The sequence below is a fragment of the Nomascus leucogenys genome, chromosome 8 (genome assembly GCF_006542625.1).
Source record: "Nomascus leucogenys isolate Asia chromosome 8, Asia_NLE_v1, whole genome shotgun sequence".
In the NCBI taxonomy this organism is placed as follows: domain Eukaryota; kingdom Metazoa; phylum Chordata; class Mammalia; order Primates; family Hylobatidae; genus Nomascus; species Nomascus leucogenys.
The window spans coordinates 46,138,804-46,159,917 of NC_044388.1; positions in this window are offsets into that span (position 1 = coordinate 46,138,804).

Genomic DNA, 21,114 nt, shown 5'->3' on the forward strand with positions numbered 1-21,114 from the left:
CTGTTTTCCTGGTGTTTTGGTTTGCTGAAAGGGCGCTGTCCCTTTTCAGAGGTCTTGGGAGGCCGTATTAACACTCGTTATACTAAACAGAAGCATTCCAGGGTGCAGGAGAAAGCTCACAGGGCTGGCTGCTGCCTTTCATTTAGTGAAACTGTTTCTAAATAATGTCATTAGATTCATTAGATCCCATTTATGTGTAGCATATGGACTTTCCCAATATATAAACCACCTCCATACTGAACTGTCTCTCAGTAAAAGCCATTTCCTGTTAAGATGTTGTTTCTACCTCACTCCATCACAGCCTGCAGCCTGGCCACTGCAGGAGAGTGAATAGGGTGATGTAAGAGCTCAGGAGGCTGTGCAAGGTCATCCAGGTCCTAAGACTTGGTGTGGGCCTCAGACCAGCTGCCTCAGCATCACCTGGGAGATAGACGGTTAGAAATGCAGAGTCTCAGGTCCCGTCCCGGACCAAATCGGAATCTGCATTTTCACACTGATCCACCTGTACATTTAAAGTTGAGCACTAGTCTCAAACTCAGTCTGCACTGGAATCACCTGGATAGTTTTTTAAACACTATTAATTCCTAAATCCCACCCCTGAGAGATTCTGGTTTAACCAATATGAGGCATGGCCTGAACAATAAGAATTTCAATTTTTTTTTTTCTGAGAAAGGGTCTCACTTTCTCGCCCAGGCTGGAGTGCAGTGGCACAATCTCAGCTCACTGCAACCTCCGCCTCCCAGGTTCAAATGATTCTCCTGCCTCAGCCTTCCAAGTAGCTGGGATTACAGGCGCCTACCACCGCACTTGGCTAATTTTTGTATTTTTAGTAGAAGCGGGGTTTCACCATGTTGACCAGGCTGGTCTCAAATTCCTGACCTCAAATGACCCACCCGTCTCAGCCTCCCAAAGTGCTGGGATTACAGGCATGAGCCACCGCACCTGGCCAGATTTTCAAATTTTTATGTGAAGCAAAATGTAAGAACCACCTCTTTTTTATTGAACAAACTGAGGCCCAGGGAGGTCAGTGACCCCTCCAAGGTCTCACAGTCAAGATCCGAATTTGATATAAGGGCACAGCAACAAGAGATCGCAGGTCCGCAGTATAGACATAAATGCTACACTGTGCGACATTTTATTTAGACCCTGTAGGGGGTTGAATAGTGTCTCCAAAAAAGGTATGTCTAAGTCCTAACCTGCTGGTACCTGTTACTATGACCTTATTTGGGAATAGGATTATTGCCAATGTAATTAAAGATATCAGGAAGAAATCATCCTGGGTTTAAGGTGAGCCCCACATTCAATGACTGGTATCCTTATGGGAAGAGGAGAGAACACAGAGAAGAAGGCAATGTGAAGATGGAAGCCAAAATTGGAGTGATGTGTCTCTAAGCCACGAATGCCACGGACTCCTGCAACCACCAGAACCCAGGAGAAAAGCAGAGCCCAGTTTCTCCCTCACATCCTCCAGGAGGAACCAAACCTGTGACACCTCGATTTCAGACTTCTAAACTGGAAGGGAAGACGTTTCTATTGTCTTAAGCCACCCAGCTTGTGGTAATTGTTAAACCAGCCCAAGGAAACCAACATAGTCCCCATTAAGCTTGCAAACTCATCTGGTACCACCCTGAACACTCCAAAACATCTGCATTCATCCCGGAGCCAAACAATTCTTTCCAACGTGGCAGCCCAGAGAATCCCCCCTGCTCAAGAACATGCAAGGCTAATGAAGCTTGAGCTTCATGGCCCATCACTTGCATATGCTGGGAGCCCTGGCAATTTTGTTTTCATAATTTCAGATTCTTAGAGTGCCTACCACCTCCCCTCAAATTCTTTTATTTTTATTTTTTATTTTATTTTATTTTCAGAGGGGGGTCTCACTCTGTGGCCCAGGCTACAGTACAGCGGAGTGATCATAGCTCACTGCAGCCCCAACCTAAATTTTATTTATAAGCTTCAAAAAAACATGAAACATGAATCCACCCCTGCTTTTACGGTAAAATGTAAGTTGTTAGCTAGATAGCCAGAGGACTTTGCCCCCAGCCTCACCCTGTCTGTCCAGATCCCCCTCCCACACGCTGCCTGCCCAAGCCCTCTCCTCTGCTCAGATGACCCCTTGGGGCTCCCTGCCCATGCTGCCCACTTTCCCCCTTCCACACTGCAGCTCAGGGCAGTCCTGTGCTTGTCTACTTATAGATTTTTCTTCCCATAATACCTAGTTCAAGCCCGGTTCTGCTTGGGTGGTATTTCTTGTCCTCTCTAGCCAGTGGAAGTCAGCTTCCTCCTGCAGAACTCTCTAGTTTGCATTGCTTTTACCTTTTTTTTTTTTGTTTTTTTTTGAGACGGAGTCTCGCTCTGTCGCCCAGGCTGGAGTGCAGTGGCGCGATCTCGGCTCACTGCAAGCTCTGCCTCCCGGGTTCACGCCATTCTCCTGCCTCAGCCTCTCCGAGTAGCTGGGACTACAGGCGCCCGCCACCACGCCCGGCTAATTTTTTTGTATTTTTAGTAGAGACGGGGTTTCACCGTGGTCTCGATCTCCTGACCTCGTGATCCGCCCGCCTCGGCCTCCCAAAGTGCTGGGATTACAAGCGTGAGCCACCGCGCCCGGCACTTTTACCTTTTTACAAACTCCTCTCCCCGCCATCATTGCCCATCACTTTCTCTGACCCTCCAGGCATTTAGAAAAAGAAAGGGGCCAGAGAAACAGACCTCCTAGGCACAGCTCACTCCCCTCCCTCCTTTTCTTCTTTCTGCCTCTTCCAAATCTGTATGACTCCACAGTCTCATCCCAAATGCAATCCTAAGCGCCCCCCCATAAGTCAGGCCAGTCATGTTCCGATTTTCTTTTTTTTTTTTTTTTTTTTTTTTGAGACGGAGTCTTGCTCTGTCCCCCAGGCTGGAGTGCAGTGGCGCAATCTCGGCTCACTGCAAGCTCCGCCTCCCGGGTTCACGCCATTCTCCTGCCTCAGCCTCCCGAGTAGCTGGGACTACAGGCGTCTGCCACCACACCCGGCTAATTTTTTTTTTTTTTTTTTGTATTTTTAGTAGAGACGGGGTTTCACCGTGTTAGCCAGGATGGTCTCGATCTTCTGACCTTGTGATCCGCCCGCCTCGGCCTCCCAAAGTGCTGGGATTACAAGCTTGAGCCACCGCGCCCGGCCCCGATTTTCTCTTTCTTCTTTTGGTGAAGTTTATATCCTGGGCTGCATGGAAACCTCAGTATCTATCTGAATATCTCAGAGCTATCTAAAATCTTCTAAAGGGTGTGGTCTGGCCATCCCATATGGGAGCTTACATAGTCTAAATCTACCCTGCATGTAGATCCAGATTCCTCTGTCTGGTTTGGAGACATAGAGCTGGCTGTGGTGGGGCCTCATCTCTCACCATCAACCCCACAGGTTTGATAAACTTCAAAAACCACAAAACATGAATCCACCCCTGCTTTAGGGCAAAATGTAAATTCTTAGCTGGACAGTCAGAAAACCCGGCCCCCAGCCTCACCCTGTCTCTTTAGATCCACCTCCAACCTGCTCAGCTGACCTCAGAGCTCCCTGCACAGGCTGAACACTTTGATCGTATAATGAACACACCATCTCTAAGTGACTTCAAAGAGAAAGATGGCTAAGACAGCATCCCAAAAGACATTTGCTTAATGTCTCAGTTCTTGTAGGAACCTAAGCATTTCCTGTTGTGCACATCACTTTATTTGGATAGTAAAGGAAAAGATGACCGTACAAAGCTAGAATACTTGGGGACTTCTGGGATGACTCAGGCAGAGTTTCATTTGTGGTCACCTATGAGTTAGACTATAAAAGTCCAGATGGGGTTACACCTTGATAAACTCATCATAAGCCAAAAATCTAGTAAGTTAAAGATGCATTTGATATACCTAACCTCCCAAACACCATAGCTTACCCTTGCCTGCCTTAAAAGTGCTCAGAACACTTACATTAGCCTACAGCTGGGCAAGGTTATCTAATAAAAAGCCTATTTTATAATAAAGTGTTGAACATCTCATGTTATTTATTTACTACTATACATTACATTGTATAGTAATGTATAGTAGTATACATTTTAAAGTTGAAAAATCATTGAGCAGGAAACTGTATAGAAAAGAGGATGGAGATAGACAGCGAGCTTAAATTTTGCATTCCTTGTGGTTCTGTAGTATTTCCTTAATGATTTAGATCAGAATGTCTTCTTTAGTCCATATTCATCAAGATGACAGTTTGCTTTTTTCTCCCATGTCAACATCCTTACAGATATCCACATGGGATTCTTGCTGATGGTACCCTTCTCTGTTTGGAGTGATCCTGAAATGTTACAGTTTGCTTCAGTGCGTACATATAAATGCCCCAGGAAGAATAAGCTTAAGGTATCATCATTCCTTCATTTGTGTCCCCATAGTGTGCTAGTATAAGGACACAGCCACCTCACAGGCAATTAAGGGACCTGACGTTATGCCCAAGAGTGTTGAGTTTGTGTAGCCTGGCCTGAAATAACTGGTTTTCTAGAATCGCACCTCCTGCTGAGCTTGAAGGAAATCCCATCATTTCTCAAGACCTTAATTTCCCTTTTCACAAAATTGAAATTAGAACTGCCTGCCTCACTGGAGGACTCTCTGAGGACTCACTAGTTGACATCTGTAAATATTTTGAGGCTGAAAATGATTATGAAAATCAGATATGCAACTATCCACATGTGCCTGACGTATGTACTGAAACCGGAAAGGGTCTTCCACAAATCAGGGTGTGGGTGTGAAAGGGACTTAATACAAGTCGGCCTTGGTGGTTCTGTGAACATCTTGAGAGGTTCTCTTTGGAACTCACCCTTCCAAGGGAATGACTGGGGAGAGAGACGCTGTGGGCAACACATTAACATTCAGAGAGAAGTGATGAATGTGGGGAAGGAGCCCCAAATTACAGGGTCAGAAGACCTGGATGTGTATTCTAGCTCTACCACATTTTTGGCCGGCAGCCTTTTGTAGGGTAAACGCACCTGACAACAATAATTAAGCATATCCCTAGAATGACCCTGTATGGCAGATACACCTGAACATGTGTTCTGAGCTAAGGAATCCAGCGTGGCCAACCTGGAGATTTGTTCCTTGCCTATAAGGAATGTGTAAGCCCCCTGGTCCATGGGACACAGGCCAAATAGAGAATTGAGGGCCTGAGTTTTGGGTTAAGTGAAGGTTTCCAGGTGGAGGTCATTAAGAAGAGGTTGTTAAGTGAAAGTGATATATAAACTCCACGCTGTTTACCAGCAGCTGGGGTTCTCCTGTCCAGTCCACCACCACTGGAGTCTCTCCCTATCTGTAAGCCCTTAATAAAACCTCATGTCTTGGCTGGGTGCAGTGGCTCACATCTGCAATCCCATCACCTTGGGAGGCCGAGGTGGGCAGATCACCTGAGGTCGAGAGTTCGAGACCAGCCTGACCAACATGGAGAAACCCTGTCTCTACTAAAAACACAAAATTAGCCAGGCGTGGTGGTGATGCCTGTAATCCCAGCTACTCGGGATGCTGAAGCAGGAGAATTGCTTGAACCCAGGAGGCGGAAGTTGCAGTGAGCCGAGATCATGCCATTGCACTCCAGCCTGGGCAACAAGAGTGAAACTCTGTCTCAAAAGAACAAAAACAAAAGCAAAACCTCATGTCTCGTTTGCTATTTCTGGGTCTCTTCTTTGGCCTCTTGAACCTGGAGCCTTCTCTCTTGAGGTTAATAGGAGTTCGGCAGGACACCTTTAAACTAGTATTTGGTAGAGTAACTCATTTTCCCTGTACTGAGAATTCAGAGCCATTTCATTTTATCACTCGAGCCAGAGTCTTGGCTAGGCATTAACTAAAACTGCGTAGTTTCATTCAATATATTTCAGAAAATGTGGTTAAAACTAGCCAGTTCAAGGCTGGGCGCAGTGGTTCACACCTGTAATCCCAGCACTTTGGGATGCCTGAGGTCAGGAGTTGGAGATCAGCCTGGCCAACATGGTGAAACATCATCTCTAATGAAAATACAAAAATTAGACGGGAGTGGTGGCATGCACCTGTAATCCCAGTTACTCGGGAGTCTAAGGCAGGAGAATCACTTGAACCCAGGAGGCAGAGGTTGCAGTGAGCCAAGATTGTGCTACTGCACTCTAGCCTGGGCAACAGAACAAGACTCTCTCTCGAAAGAAAGAGAGAAAAGAAAAGAAAAGGCCTTTTTGGGCTCTCTAAGCACCCTCTTTGTAGAGGTGAGATCATGGCTCACTGCAACCTCAAACTCCTGAGCTCAAGTGAGCCTCCCGCCTCAGCCTCCCAAGCAGCTGGGACACGCACCACTAAACCCCGCTAATTAATCGCCTCCTTAAAGACCCAGTCTCCAAATACAGTTAGATTCTGAGGTCCTGGGAGTTAAGACTAAATTTTAGAGGGGATGCAAGTCAGTGCTTATCACTATCCCTACTTGAAGGTGCTGAAATTGCTATTTGATTTAGATGAAAATCAAGGCGATTAGGAAATAGAAATTGAGCTTTCAACTCAAACATTAGTGAAGCATTTAAAAGGTCCAAAATGTCTCTGAGTTACTAATACAGGGAAGTTTTTAAGAAATGCTGTTTTTGAGCCTAAGGGCTTAAAATCTCGATTTCAAATTTATTAGCACAGAGTGCTCTAATTCACAAATAATTAACATTGCCTCTTTTTATAAAACACTGATAAATTTTATTTTAAAAAGGAACCCTCTAAAAATAGATATAAAAAGGGAAGAAAACACTACATTTTGCAGCGGCTGAGCTGGAGTAACAACCATCCTGATCTTTCATTAAACAAAGTAACCTTTGACCTTGCTTGTGCTTATGAAGGCGGGATGCTGGAGGTCAAAAGTTAGTTGGTCTCTAAATGATAATACGTTTATCAGCAAAATAAACTGAGAAATAATATGCACATAAAGGCCAATATGTTCTCACTGTCTCAAATTCCTACAAAAACACAATGAATTTGACAATCCATGCCGCCTTTGCACAAAAAAAGGACATTTTTTTTCCTTTTTTGTGAGCTGAAGAAGACTGTGCCAATATAAACATCTGCTTTTCATCCTCTGAGCAGCCCAGGGCAACAGTGTTATCTCTGACCCAGGGACATGTTTTTAGAAGCTTTGGATCTCCTTTACACAAAATTAATGAGCAATGTATTTTCAAATCTTTTCTAAGTGCTCTCCTCTCGGTTGCTCCAACCCTACTTCCACCCCGTTTGCTAAGTGAAATGGTTGTACAAGATCAGGCTATGCCACGATACTTGGAGGAGCAAGGGCGGGGTGGAGGGATTATCCCATTAGAGGTCTGCAGAGTTAGGTTCTAATTTCAGATTTACCACCCTCTGTGTGATTTGGGGCAAATGAATATAGCCCTCTGAGCCTCTGTTTTCCCATAAGCCTGCAAGGTAAGATCAGTGACCCCTTAAGTCTTTGCAATGAACTTTTTATTCTTATTCTTTAAAAGGACAAAATATGAGATCTTAAAAAAAAAAAAAAAAATATATATATATATATATATATATATATATATATATATACGCCTGCTCTGGCTGAGGGAAGGAAAAGGAGAACAAGGAGGATAGCAGCAAGAAATAAACTTTGCTCTGTGCAAGCATTGCTGCCACAGAGGCAGCTAGAGCACCCTACAAGGGAGCACCTCACAGGGGCTCCCTGCAGACTCACATCGCTGTTGGAGAGGAGCCTAGGCTAGTAGAAACAGAGCTGGGACTACAACTCAGGTCTTCTGACTCCAAGCACAGAGTTGTCCCTATCTCGCTGCATGACCTTTGGGAAGTCACACTAACATCTCTGACTCTCAATTTCTTCATCTGCAAAAGGAAGGGGTGAGATTAAATGGTCTCTGTCTTCTCTGGGATTGCATTAGTAAGACAGCTGGGTATTGTTAATTGATAAGGGAGCATTTCAAAGAGGATCCATCTGTTTTTAATTCAATTCCATTTGCAGCATCTTTGTAAATGCTCTGGGTCTCGAGATCACATATTAGGAGATACTGAAAACATACATATTGAAGCCATATGGCAGTGTATAAAGGACAGACTCAATTACATAGAATTAAACGAGTGACTGGTAAGGACCAGGGAGCCTACGGTCTGAAAGACCTGAGAAGGGAGTTAAAGCTTACTGGGCACCAGAAAAGGAAGAGAATCTTTTCAATGGAAATTGGATGCTAGTGGGAACATCATTGTAATAGGAAACTGGCATTCCGAGGACTCTGACAAAGTAGGGAAAATAAGAAAACAGAAGCCAGAAGTGGAACAGGAGAAATGGCTGAGAACGTCACCCGTGGGGTTGTGGATTGGAAGGAAGAGGCACAGAACCTGGAGCAGATGACCAGTCTCACCCACAACCCTACATACAATCATGTTTTTGTTTTTAATCATTGAATTTATTTTTTAGAGCAGTTTTAAGTTCACAGCAAAATCAAGCAGGAGGTACAGAGATGCTGTATATCCCGTGTCCCCACACACATGCAACCTCCTCCAATGGGGACATCCCACACCAGAATGGTACATTTGTTGAGACTGATGAGCCTGTGTTGCCACATTATCACTCAAAGCCCATACTTTGCACCTGGGCTCACTCTTGGTGATGTACACTTCATGGGTTTGGACAAAGGTATGATGATATGCATCCACCATCCCAGTATCATGCAGAATAGTTTCACTACCCTAAAAATTATCTGGGCACCACATGTTTATCCCTCCCTCTCCCTCATCACTGGAAACCATTGATCTTTTTTCTGTCTCCATAGTTTTGCCTTTTCCAGACTGTCATATAGTTGGAGTCATAAAACAGCCTTTTCATGTTAGCTTCTTTCACTTAGTAATATGCATTTAAGTTTCCTCTGTGTGTCTTTTCATGCCTTGATAACTCATTTCTTTTCAGCACTGAATAATATTTTATTGTCTGGATGTACTACAGTTTATTTATTGATTCACCTACTGAAAGACCTCTTGATTATCACTACTTTTGGCAATTATTAATAAAGCTGCTATAAACATCCGTGTGCAGGTTTTTTTCTTTTTTTTTTTGGAGGGCATATATTTTCAGTTCATTTGAGTAAATACCAAGAAGTGTGATTGCCGAATTGTATGCCAACAGTATGTTTAGGTTAGTAAGAAATGGCCAAATTGTCTTCCCAAGTGGCTGCGCCATTTTGCATTTCACCAGCAATGAATGAGAGTCTTTGTTACTCAACATCACTGCCAGCATTTGGTGTTGTCAGTGTTCTAGATTTAGATCATTCTAATAGGTGCAGTGATATTTCACTGTTGCTTTAATTTGCAGCTCCCAACTGACACGATGTTACACATCTTTTCATATGCTTATTTGCCATCTGTGTATCTGCTTTAGCGAGGTGTCTATTCAAGTCTTTTCCCATTTTTTAATTGGGTTGCTCATTTTCTTATTGTTGAGTTTTAAGAGTTCTTTGTATATTTTGGATAACATTCTTTTTTAAGTGTGTCTTTTTTTTTTTTTTTTTTTGAGACGGAGTCTCACTCTGTCACCCAGGCTGGAGTGCAGTGGCGCAATCTTGGCTCACTGCAAGCTCCGCAACCCGGGTTCACGCCATTCTCCTGCCTCAGCCTCTCCGAGTAGCTGGGACTACAGGCGCCCGCCACCACGCCCGGCTAATTTTTTTGTATTTTTAGTAGAGACGGGGTTTCACCATGGTCTTGATCTCCTGACCTCGTGACCCACCCGCCTCAGCCTTCCAAAGTGCTGGGATTACAAGCGTGAGCCACCGCGCCCGGCCTTTAGGTGTGTCTTTTGCAAATATTTTCCCCCAGTTTGTGGCTCGCCTTCTCATTCTCTTGGCCATGTTTCAAAAATAGTCAACATCTGGTTAAAATGAATAAGGTCAACCTTGAAAGAAAAAATAAATCACAAAGCATGCCCCCTGAAGGGAACATAATGGAAGGGTGGCCAGTTGGGAGAGAAAAGGAGGGTAGTGCTTAGCACAGTTCTATCTTGCTATATGTCCTAATATACATACCCAAGATCTGGTAAAGTACTAAAACAGATTTCTCACACAATACTGGAACACTCATTTGAGAAAATATATAAAAGTCTCGGGTATGACTGGGATGATTAGCATCATTTGCATAGCTTGCCTCTCCTTCTTCCCATTCTTTTCATAGTTCATCTGAAACATCTTGTACAAGAGAGAGAGTTCTTATTACTTCTAAGCTGAAATGTCACTTCTTCCAGGAAGCCTTCCCAGCCTTCAAGTACTGATTTGGTGCCCTGCTTTTGGGCACTCTGGACCATACTAATGAAAGACTTCTTGCTACATTCTGATGGCCTGGCCTGGGTACTTGTCGCAGCCCTCCCTAGAGCTACCTGTCTTGTCTCCAGCTATATCCCAAAGTCTAACACAGTATCTGAAATATTATCAGCTCTCAACAAATACTTGCTAAATGAATAAATGAAGAAAGTACTGGAAGATGTGGCAGAGACTCGTTGTATTAGTTTGCTATGGCTGCTGAAACAAAGCACCACAAATTAGGAGGATGAAACTATAGAAATGTATTGTCTCATGGTTCTGGAGGCTACCAGTCCGAGATCAAGGCATCAGCAGGGCCACGCTCCCTCTGAAGGTGGGAGGGAAGGGTCTGTTCCAGGCCTCTCTCCTGGCCACTGGTAGCGCCTTGGCTCGTAGCAGCAGAACTCCAGGTTTCACATGCCTTTCTTCTATGTATGCACCTCTGTGTCCAAATTTCTCCTTTTTATAGGGACATCAGTCCCACTGGTTTAGGGCCCACCCTAATGACCTCATTTTAACTTGATTACCTCTGTAAACACCCTATCTCCAAATAAAGTAATGTTCAGAGGTCCTGGAAGATAGGACTCTCACACACCATTTTGAGGAGACCCAATTCAACCCATAACACTCATCTAGGAACTTTGAAACTTATCCTGTAGGCAGATAGGCCCTTTTTTATTTTGTTGTTGTTGTTGTTGTTGAGACAGAGTCTCACTCTGTTGTGCAGGCTTGGAGTGCAGTGGCGTGTTCTCGGGTCACTGCAACCTCTGCCTCTTGGGTTCAAGCGATTCTCCTGCCTCAGCCTCCCGAGTAGCTGGGATGACAGGCGCCCACCACCACGCCCGGCTAATTTTTGTATTTTTTGTAGAGATGCTCCCTTCAGAGGGAGCGTGGCCCTGCTGATGCCTTGATCTCAGACTGGTAGCCTCCAGAACCATGAGACAATACATTCATATATTCATGATGGTCAGGCTGGTCTCAAACTCCTGACCCCAAGTAATCAGCCCGCCTTGGCCTCCCAAAGTGCTGGGATTACAGGCATGAGCCGTGCCTAGCCAGATAGGCCCTTTAAACAAGAGTGTGACACAATCAAATTTGCCTTTTGGAGAGAACAGTCTGGCAGAAATGTGAAAGGTAGAACAGAAGCACGCCATGCAGGCCCGAGGAAGGAAGCCGAAGTGGGTCAGGGTGGGAGGTGGCAAGCCTCAAATGTGAACATGGCAGCAAGAATGAAGAGAGAGCAGAGTTTTAGAGATAGTATAGAGATATATAGACAAGGCGCCAGTGACTAACTGATGATGACTAATTAGACAGGGAGCCAGGTACTAATTTAAGAAATACAGAAAGGAGGGCAGGCAAAGGAAAACAGAAAATTAGCTGAAGTTTGGGATTGCAGACTTTTAGGTCTTTCACCCCAGTATCTGTCTCCCTGAATCTCTACCCTATATGAAACCCAAGATAATTTACAGTGCCCTCATTCAGCATTATCTATTGACAAAGAGATAAATACATGTGGATTGCTACATAGCAAAGAGATCCTAGTAATTTTTTTTAAGAAACAGAGTCTCATTCTGTTGCCCAGGCTGGAGTGCAGTGGTTCAATCCTAGCTCACTGCAGTCTGTAATTCCTGGGCTCAAGTGATTTCTTAACTCAGCCTCCCAAGTAGCTGGGCTACACGCTCGCACCACCACACCTGGCTAATATTTTAATTTTTTGTAGAGAAGAGGGTCTTGCTATGTTGCCTAGGCTGGTCTCCAATTCCTGGCCTCAAGGATCCTCCCACCCTGGCCTCTCAAAGTGGGCTACCAAGGTAGGTGTGAGCTACCAAGTCTAGCCCTAATAAATTTTTTAATTTTCAACTTTTCATTTTGAAATAATTACATCAAAAGTTGTTTTTAAAAGTCTTATATGTCTTTCACTTTGCTTCCTCAAATGTTACCCTCATATAGAACCAGAGTATATGGCCAGAACAGTGGCTGACACCTGTAATCCCAGCACTTTGGGAGGCCAAGGTGGGCAGATCACCTGAGGTCAGGAGTTCGAGACCAGCCTGGCCAACATGGCGAAACCCCATCTCCACTAAAAATACAAAAAATTAGCCAAGCGTGGTGGCACATGCCTGTAATCCCAGCTACTCGGGAGGCTGAGGCAGGAGAATTGCTTGAACCCAGGAGGCAGAGGTTGCAGTGAGCCAAGATTGCACCACTGCACTCCATCCAGCCTGGGCGACAAGAGCAAAACTCCATCTCAAAAAACAAAAAAAAAGAACCAGAGTATAATTATCAATCATGCTATTAATTAGTTTTATGACTATCAATTGTACTATTAATTATATGATTAATAATTGTATTATTAATTGATAATATGAGTGATATATAATGTTAACTAATCCATAGGCAACCCAGTACTTTAGATTGTTTTCAAGGCAATAATTATTTGAAGAAATTCATAATAGTGATGATACGTAGTATGCACTCAGTAAATACTGGTGAAATAATGAATAAATGAAAAGAAATGCTAGAAGAAGAAGCAAACTAACATCTGAGAGTTACACCACCAGAAGCTGAGTTAAGAACTTTACCTGGGTCATCTCATCTTTTCTCGACTATGAGACCTCTGATTTCATACAAGGAAATTAAATGTATAGCAATTTTGTCTATTAAAACATGCTAAATGGATTGAAAAGACTAAAAGAAAGAAACATCTCAAGGGATAAGTACAGCTTAGAGACCAACTAGCAGGAACGACTCATCTCATTCCCAGAAGCGTGGGATGAAGGGCCTGTTTTCCACATGGACACATCTCACCTGGCAGGATATATGACCTACCACAGAACACCTGGGTTCTTACAACTGCAAACCCAGCCACCCCTCCACATTCCCATTAAATCCTGAAGCCACTGGTTCTGCTCACTTCTGAGAGGACCCTTTTCTGTTGTAGCAGAACCATGCCAGGAAAACCGCTGAATGGGACAAGTTTGTGGTCAGTCCTCCCACTTCCTGTCTTGCTTCCCAAGTTCCCCCCCCCGCCTATCAATTAGAGATCGTCATATAAAAGCCCACCGGGCTTCAGATGAGCCCCTTCTTCCTCTGCCTGGTCCAGGCTCTGGTGGCCTTTGGTTCTCCATAGCTCTGCCTGGTGACTGGCTACTGAGGGCCAGTGGAGAGATGTACCTTCTCTGCAGATTAGACACAATATGGGGCTAACTTCTTGCCCTGGTTTATCGTTAGCCAAGTTTGTGAGTATGTGATGACATCCTAGATAAGTACCCACTCCCGCCTACTCAGACGCTTTCCCAGGCACCCTGTGCCTTTAGACAGCCTGTGAGGACCAGCCCTCTAGACTTCTGGGAAAAAAGTCAGTCAAGGCTAACACATTCATGAATATAAACATGCCTCAGGTAAGAAATGTACATTTTATCAATTGTGGCTTCCTGGTTAGATGTTTGAGATCAAAGAAGCAAATGTAATAGTGCAGATGTATTTTAGGAGTAGGAGAATCTTGGGCCATTCCTTCAGTTACACAGTGATTTTTTTAACCTCTATTACTCAGGGACTCTGCCTGTTACTTACTTTCATATCAATGACATAAATGATGGAGTAAAAACTCGGCTGGTTAAATTAGGCAAGGAAAAAATTAGACTGATTTTCAAGGATAATATGGACTTTAACAAGAATATTATATGTCTTACATTTGTGAAAATAAGTAATTCAAAATCTAAGCTATTGGAACTGAATTATTTTGAGCCTTTAAAGGATGTAACTATGAGGCCTGAGTAACAAGATAGGCAGCTGTAACCTAGGCAGCTGTAACCTTTGTTTCTCTGAGTATAGATTAGCCTTCTTCCTCACCTACATTGTTTTGTAAAATGTTATAAATGACTAAAGGGCACCAGGGAAGATCCTTTATTTCTTCACACTGATGTTCATTATAAATTACCTCTTACCAACACAAAAACCCTTCAAAAAAATCAATGAATCCAGGAGCTGGTTTTTTGAAAGGATCAACAAAATTGATAGACTGCTAGCAAGACTAATAAAGAAGAAAAGAGAGAAGAATCAAATAGATGCAATAAAAAATGATAAAGGGGATATCACCATCAATCCCACAGAAATACAAACTACCATCAGAGAATATTATGAACACCTCTACGCAAATAAACTAGAAAATCTAGAAGAAATGGATAAATTCCTGGACACATACACCCCCCCAAGACTAAACCAGGAAGAAGCTGAATCCCTGAATAGACCAATAATAGGCTCTGAAATTGAGGCAATAATTAATAGCCTACCAATCAAAAAAAGTCCAAGACCAGAAGGATTCACAGCTGAATTCTACCAGAGGTACAAAGAGGAGGTGGTACCATTCCTTCTAAAACTATTCCAATCAATAGAAAAAGAGAGAATCCTCCCTAACTAATTTTATGAAGCCAACATCATCCTGATACCAAAGCCTCGTAGAGACACAACAAAAAAAGAGAATTTTAGACCAATATCCCTGATGAATATCGATGCAAAAATCCACAATAAAATACTGGCAAACCAAATCCAGCAGCACATCAAAAAGCTTATCTACCATGATCAAGTTGGCTTCATCCCTGAGATGCAAGGCTGGTTCAACATACACAAATCAATAAACGTAATCCAGCATATAAACAGAACCAAAGACAAAAACCACATGATTATCTCAATAGATACAGAAAAGGCCTTCAACAAAATTCAACAGCCTTCATGCTAAAAACTCTCAATAAACTAGGTATTGATGGAACGTATCTCAAAATAGTAAGAGCTATTTATGACAAACCCACAGCCAATATCATACTGAATGGGCAAAAACTGGAAGTATTCCCTTTGAAAACTGGCATGAGACAGGGATGCCCTCTCTCACCACTCCTATTCAACATAGTATTGGAAGTTCTGGCCAGGGAAATCAGGCAGGAGAAAGAAATAAAGGATATTCAATTAGGAAAAAAGGAAGTCAAACTGTCCCTGTTTGCAGATGGCATGATTGCATAGCTAGAAAACCCCAGCGTCTCAGCCCAAAATCTCCTTAAGCTGATAAGCAACTTCAGCAAAGTCTCAAGATACAAAATCAATGTGCAAAAATCACAAGCATTCCTATACACCAATAACAGACAGAGAGCCAAATCATGAGTGAACTCCCATTCACAATTGCTTCAAAGAGAATAAAATACCTAGGAATCCAGCTTACAAGGGATGTGAAGGACCTCTTCAAGGAGAACTACAAACCACTGCTCAACGAAATAAAACAGGACACAAATGGAAGAACATTCCATGATCATGGATAGGAAGATTCGTGAAAATGGCCATACTGCCCAAGGTAATTAATAGATTCAATGCCATCTCCATCAAGCTACCAATGATTTTCTTCACAGAATTGGAAAAAACTACTTTAAAGTTCATATGGAACCAAAAAAGAGCCCGCATTGCCAAGACAATCCTAAGCAAAAATAACAAAGCTGGAGGCATCACGCTACCTGACTTCAAACTATACTACAAGGCTACAGTGACCAAAACAGCATGGTACTGATACCACCACAGAGACATAGATCAATGGTACAGAACAGAGCCCTTAGAAATAATACCACACATCTACAACCATCTGATCTTTGACAAACCTGACAAAAACAAGAAATGGGGAAAGGATTCCCTATTTAATAAATGGTGCTGGGAAAATTGGCTAGCCATATGTAGAAAGCTGAAACTGGATCCCTTCCTTACACCTTATACAAAAATTAATTCAAGATGGATTAAAGACTTACATGTTAGACCTAAAACCATAAAAACCCTAGAAGAAAACCTAGACAATGCCATTCAGGACATAGGCATGGGCAAGGACTTCATGACTAAAACACCAAAAGCAATGGTGACAAAAGCCAAAATTGACAAATCGGATCTAAGTAAACTAAAGAGCTTCTGCACAGCAAAGGAAACTACCATCAGAGTGAACAGGCAACCTACAGAATGGGAGAAAATTTTTGCAATCTACCCATCTGACAAAGGGCTAATATCCAGAATCTACAAACAACTTACACAAATTTACAAGAAAAAATCAAACAGCCCCATCAAAAACTGGGCAAAGGATGTGAACAGACACTTCCCAAAAGAAGACATTTATGCAGCCAACAGACACATGAAAAAATGCTCATCATCACTGGCCATCAGAGAAATGCAAATCAAAACCACAATGAGACACCATCTCACACCAGTTAGAATGGCGATCATTAAAAAGTCAGGAAACAACAGGTTCTGGAGAGGATGTGGAGAAACAGGAACACTTTTACACTGTTGGTGGGACTGTAAACTAGTTCAATCATCGTGGAAGACATTGTGGTGATTCCTCAAGGATCTAGAACTAGAAATACCATTTGACCCAGCCATCCCATTACTGGGTATATACCCAAAGGACTATAAATCATGCTGCTATAAAGACACATGCACACGTATGTTTACTGCGGCACTATTCACAATAGCAAAGACTTGGAACCAACCCAAATGTCCATCAATGATAGATGGAATTAAGCAAATGTGGCACATATACACCGTGGAATACTATGCAGCCATAAAAAATTATGAGTTCATGTCCTTTGTAGGGACATAGTTGAAGCTGGAAACCATCATTCGCAGCAAACTATCACAAGGTCATAAAACGAAACACCACGTGTTCTCACTCATAGGTGGGAATTGTACAATGAGAACACTTGGACACAGGGTGGGGAACATCACACACTGGGGCCTGTCATGGAGTGGGGGGAGGGGGGAGGGATAGCATTAGGAGATATACCTAATGTAAATGACAAGTTAATGGGTGCAGCACACCAACATGGCACATATATACATATGCAACAAACCTGCACATTGTGCACATGTACCCTAGAACTTAAAGTATAATAATAAAAAAGTCAAAAAATAAATAAATAAATAAATAAATTACCTCTTACCTCTCTCACACAAAGACTTTATCATATTGTCTTAAGATGGAATGTTAAATATATTCTTTTAAACTGGAGAGGAAATGAAAACAAGTCATATAGAAAACAAACTAATCAAATTGTTATAATTCATAAACTAGCCTCATATAGAAAATATTATGATCCTCCTAAATTGATTTGTTTTCTGTCTATATAAGCAAGACCTTAACTTTTAACTTCAGAGCACTCGCTCCATTTCTCTGGAGTCTGGTTTTCCCGGATGGCTATTCCCAACTTTTCACTTGAATACACTCTTTAAAACTGGATTCTGATCCTTTCCACTATTTCAGGTTGACATATCAAAGAATGAAAAACATATTACAAACGATATGGATACCACTTGGTTCAGCATCACTCAGCCATAAAAGGTGTGATGAGTACAGAGGTTGAGTTGAACACGGAGTGCTTTCTGCAAAGCAGGATTCAATAACATTTGTGAATGGATAGTGTGGAAAGCAGAGAGGCTTCTGAAACATACTAAGCAGGGTTCTGAGTCTACAGCCACAAATGTGCCCTTCTCAAAACAACATCCTCTACACGCCCATCTTCTCTTTTGTCTTTTTTGGGATCCTTTACTCCAGTCATTCCTCATCTTGATTCTTTTCTAGCCTCAAGTTGTCCAATTCATTCCCTCTATAAATGTATCTCCAGTAACAAATGTCAAAAGGACAGGAATTTTGCTCTCTCAAAAGGAAAGATCAAAGTATGCATCCCTTTTTCAACAATGCTATCCCACAGTGGGTGGAGGGGATTTTACAGACAGCCTCATTTCCCATTTTTCCAATGCCCTAGAATGCATATTCCTATAAAGCAACCGTAGAAATTAATCCTTCATGTTAGTGAGTATTTGTCCTTTATGGGAAAATTAGACATAACATGCAGTGCACATGGAAGAACCCACAGGGAGAGTTGTGAAGTTTCCATCCCTAGAGGTCATAAAGATAGTTGAAATAGTGCCCTATTCTAAGAAGGACACCTGGGCCAGATGTTTGCCAGGCCCCTCCAACTCAAGGGAGGTACAATTCTAAGGAGGGAGGTCTTTTTTTTTCTTTTCTTTTCTTTTTTTTTTTTTTGAGACGGAGTTCCACTCTTGTTGCTCAGGCTGGAGTGCAGTGGCGCGATCTCAGCTCACTGTAACCTCCACCTTCTGGTTTCAAGAGATTCTCCTGCCTCAGCCTCCCAAGTAGCTGGGATTACAGGGGCGTGCCACTACCCCCGGCTAATTTTTGTATTTTTAGTAGAGACGAGATTTCACCATGTTGGCCAGGCTGGTCTCTGACTCCCGACCTCGTGATCTGCCTGCCTGGGCCTCCCAAAGTGCTGGGATTACAGGCATGAGCCACCGCACCCAGCCTGTTTTTCTTTTTACTTTTGTCAAAACTGCCATCAAATCAGGTTCCACAGAAGATACAGACAGTTAATCATCTATCCCAGATAATGATGGTGTGTTCCCACTAGATGCCCTCATATTTCTTCCATCCACAACTAGCTATATGATTTTTGAGGCCCAGTGCAAAATTAAAGTGCAGACTCCCATGTTCAGAAAGTAATAAGAATTTCAAAATGATGACAGCAGGACATTAAGCCAAGCAGAGAGCTCTTCTCAATGCAGATCCCTATGCAACTACACAAGTCACACACCCATGGCACCAGCCTTGCTTCCAGCTCTGCGATTCTACACTGTGCTGGTGAAGAGAGTCTGAAATCTCCAAACCCTCTTATCCACCAGCCACTTCAGATATGAGAGGTCTTCAATAGGATCCTAAACAATAAAGGCAAAGGACCCTTATTAATGTCATCATTCAATCTGCTCTTCTCCCTCACAATGAAATAAACAAAAATGTAGGCAAGAGCAGCTCTTTCATGGAGAGAGCATTTAGTACAACTGTCTGGCATCTGTTCAGCCTGTTTCCTGAAACTGGGACACATGTTGTTTTAGATGGTGAAATTTAAATGGAAGGAACAGATGCCGTCAATTCAGGTATGCCAATAATGTTCTCTCAAAATGCAATAAAGACATACAAGCTTATAAAACGGAAGCTGGCTTGAAATTACCAGCAAATGCATGAAAACAAACAGACAATGATCCTTGGAGTTCTGCCCATTGTACCAGTGCATGGTAGACACTAGAACTGAAAACGAGGAAAATGGATTTGATCTGCCCCCACCCCAGTCATGCCGCAAAGCTTTAGAAGGAAACAATAACGACAAAAAAAAACGATGTTAGACGAAATGGGGATGGCTTCGGTGAGCAATGTGAGCGTGGCCAAGGAGGACAGTTTAAAGTATCTTTAGTATAAGGACGTCTTTCAATCCAATTGAGATCTTTATGAAGGACCTGGGAGGAGGTTGTTGGACACAAATAGAACGAAGCCCAGGAGGGATCGTAGCTGAAGAGAAGACACCAACTGCAGCGTGGGAAGCTGTTTGTAAGCAGGGCTGAAAATGATCCAGGATGGGTCAAAAGTTGAACATGAGTCGGTGATACAGAATAGGACCCCGCATTGAAAAGCTAGCTTTGTTCCAATAGAGAAAAAGAAATAGAGTTGAAAATGGAAGGACAAAAGGATTTCACTGATAATATTCAGCACAGGTTAACACTGTTATCAGAGTATCTAGTTCAAAACACCAGAAGGTTCTGAGAGTCACACAAAAAGACAGAAACTTTGGAATAGAGATCCTAGCATAGAAGATAAAGGAAGCTGGTTCATTCACCTTGGAGAAGAAACGATAGAGGGGTGTGTAAAAGGATATAAGATTTTTATAACCATTTCTCTTCTCTATTAAAGATCTCTCATCCCTACTCCCACCTCACCCTCACCCAAGCAGACTTCAGATCCTACTCATTTCAGGTAGGAATACTTATCATTCCCTGGACAGACAGACTGGAATGTCCAATTATCTCTCCTTCTGTTAAAACCCCTCCCCTCCCCCCAATTTTTTTAACCTGTTATAATCTCCCTCCTCCCACCCTCCTGGCACCCATAAGAATGTGAATTTCCACAGGACATAAATAATCCACACTTTGTTTATCCTTTCATCACCAGCCCTTATGAGTGTCAATAAATATTTGTTGAATGAATTCATTTTCAAAGCATTTCATGAGAATCTATTATGGACAGAGCAATAAAATAGATAATATGTAGGCTTCAAAGAAGCTAAACATAGACAAGGGACTCAAAATTCAAAAAGGAAGAATGAATTGTCAATACTGTAGACTAATAGCTTGACTTCAGCTCCTTAAAATATCAGAGGATTGTTGAAAACATAAAAAGGAATAAAATAATAGTGTAGAGCTAGTGAGCTCATGGATTATAGATCATATCTGTATTATATAGTATTATCATTGTTTGGCCAGGGTTACTAGATTAATAGATATAGTAGAGATTATATGAGGTAATGCATATAAACCGCTCAACCTGGTTCCTAACACTAATAGCCCAATGAATAGTAGCTGCTACTATTATGATGTTAATGTTAGCAAATCATTTGACTATGTCACTAATGATGTAATAATTTAAAAAAAAAACCGGGGTACCATACACTGAGTATTTGTTATGTGCCAAACACATTCTAAGTGTTTTACATACAATATCACATTGACACCCTCTACAAGGTAGATGTACTAGATTTAATAGTGTCCCCCAAAATCCATGTCAGTCAGGAACCCCAGATCCTTATTGGCAAATAGGGTCTTTACAGATGTAATCAGGTCAAGATGGTCAGACAGGATTAGGTGGGCCCTAAAGCCAATGACTGGTGCTCTTTATAAGGAGAGAAATATTTGAAGACACAGAGAAGATACAGGGAAGAAGGCCAT